The following is a 2307-nucleotide window of genomic DNA, read 5'->3' on the forward strand; positions in this document are numbered from 1 at the left end:
ACCTTTTGGGGATATATATGTATGCATATACCTACATGTATGATATATAGGACTCTATCTATATGATATGTGTTGTATGTGTATATATGTCTATAAAAAAGATAGATATGACTAAGCAAATTCACCTTAACAAGCACAACACGATTATCTGAACTCTCTTCAATTTTCTATTTCTGAACTCTGTTCAGTTTTCTATTTCATTAGTGCCTCGAGAAATATTTTTAGGCGATGAGGTGAAACTATTAACTTTGTGTGTGTTCAAAAAGGCTCAGAAAGGACCATCCTAGAAAAGTAATAACACACCTCAAAAAACTACAACAGAATTTTAAGTTCTTTTCTTTTTTCCTGCCTCCCGCCCCCCACCGCTGACTCTGGGTCGCCTCCCTTTGAAAGGGGTTCCAAAGCCCAGCCTTGGAGACCCTGGTTAGGTTCAAAGCATGTGTGACAAACGTCCTGGGCAGTTCCCCGCTTGTGCTGCCAAAAAAACCCAGAAGAAGGAATTCCAGCACGGATCGCCTTAAGCAGAGCTGGCTAGAGCAGTGTAGGTGAAGGTACAACTCACTGGCCAGGAGCTTTGCTAAAATTTTCTGCCATTTCAGCCGCCAGGGTATTTCTTAAATGAGAAGGAACTTGAACTAGAAATTGAAGGCTAGATGGGCACGGTTCGATAGAAACATTTATGGAAATAAGAGTCTTTGTTCGAGGAGGAAACGCCCTTCCCCAAGCTTGGCAGATGTTGAGGACAAGTTAAATTTCTTAGGAATGGCTCTGTTTTTCATCATTGGTCATTTTGCCAATAGGCCTCTCCTTGATACAAGAGTGGTTTGCAAAACGGTATTACTTTCGGTGTGGCGGCTCTTTCAGAATTTGTCTAGTAGGCCTCTGGCTTTAGCTGGGAGACCCTCAATCTCCTTTTTTTAACGGAATTACTTTTATCTCCCTGAGTGAGCTGGCATCTTACGTACCACCCGTCGCCCTACCCTGCTCAGCGCCCATGAGTCCACTCAGTCATGAGCTTTATTTACAGGCAGAACTTTAAAAAAAAAAATTATTTTTTTAAAAAATTTATTTTTGTTTATTCCCTGCTCTGCCCGCTTCGTCATTTGCGCTCACGGTCTGCTCTCAGTGCCCATTTGCTGCGTGCTCTCTGTTTGCTCATCTTCCCTCTAGGAGGCACTGGGAACCGAACCTGGGACCTCCCAATTAGGAGAGAGGCGCTCAATCGCTTGAGCCACCTCCACGCCCACTTTTAAAAAAAATTGTTCTTGTGATAGTTTTGTGGTATATGAACTCTGCACAAAGCAGAAAAAGCAAAAGCCCTGGTTCCCCGACTCCCTCACCTGACTGATGTCATGATGTGGCAGGACCCTGATGTGTCCAGTGTCACCCAAGTCCCGTGGGACAGGGGCCTGATGGACAGAGGAGATAAAGATTCTGCTCCCATGACCCCAGGCCCCCGGTGGCTGGCAGAAAGGAATGCTAATTCTGCCTTCACACCTTCCATGGGAAGAACACTGTTTCTCTTCTGATTCAACTTTGGAAGCAGAAAACTTCCAATCTCTCACCAGCCAAGGCCCAGAAAACGCCACTCACCTGCTGCTACGGAACAGACGTTCTAAGCTATTTTGCTAGGAGGACAGAGGACTGTGTGTAACATTTTACTCTTTAGCCTCAGTCCTGTGGTCAATTGCATGATTGAAAAGAGGAGGTAGGACTTTCTTATGAATCTTCATATCTGTCACTATAGCAAATTCCTCAGAAGTGCCAAGGTTGTATCAAGCTAATTAGGTAGACCAGGGGTCAGCAAACCGTGGCCCTTGGTCCAAATCCAGTCCACTGCCTGCTTTTATAAATAAAGTTTTATTGGGTCACAGCCACATTCATTTATCTACATACTGCCTATGGCTGCTTTCCCTCTACAATGGCAGCACTGAGTAGTTGCAGCTGCCACTGTGTGGCCCAGTAAGCAGTAAGCCAGAACAACTACTGCCTGGCCCTTTTCAGAAAAAAGTTTGTTGGCTCCTGAACTCGTCAAAGGCTGGAGATTAACTCAGGTTCATGTGGTCTCAGTAGATGCCAGAGACCTTGGCTGGACCTCTCTCCAGCTCATGCAACACCACAGCTTGCTGGGAAAGGAAAACATTCGACAAAGCGAACACAAAGGGAAAAGTACTGTGTACAGAGTTTCCTAATCTTTTCCCTGTTTTACTTCTGCAAATGCTATTATCAGTACCTCTTTCCACCTAGATGGAATTAAAGGGACGCTTGGATCCTTTTAAGAACCCAGGGACTCCCCTATTCAACAAA

At 44.8% G+C, this 2307-nt stretch overlaps 1 non-coding gene across 1 annotated transcript; it reads left to right on the forward strand.

The window, feature by feature from the left end:
- The first annotated feature begins 844 nt into the window (after positions 1-844).
- On the forward strand, positions 845-905 carry LOC111766834 (U7 small nuclear RNA). The gene has a single exon (XR_002798788.1). It is a non-coding gene; the product is annotated as a U7 small nuclear RNA (small nuclear RNA).
- Positions 906-2307: the final 1402 nt, after the last annotated feature.

This window comes from Dasypus novemcinctus, chromosome 22 (genome assembly GCF_030445035.2).
Source record: "Dasypus novemcinctus isolate mDasNov1 chromosome 22, mDasNov1.1.hap2, whole genome shotgun sequence".
NCBI lineage: Eukaryota > Metazoa > Chordata > Mammalia > Cingulata > Dasypodidae > Dasypus > Dasypus novemcinctus.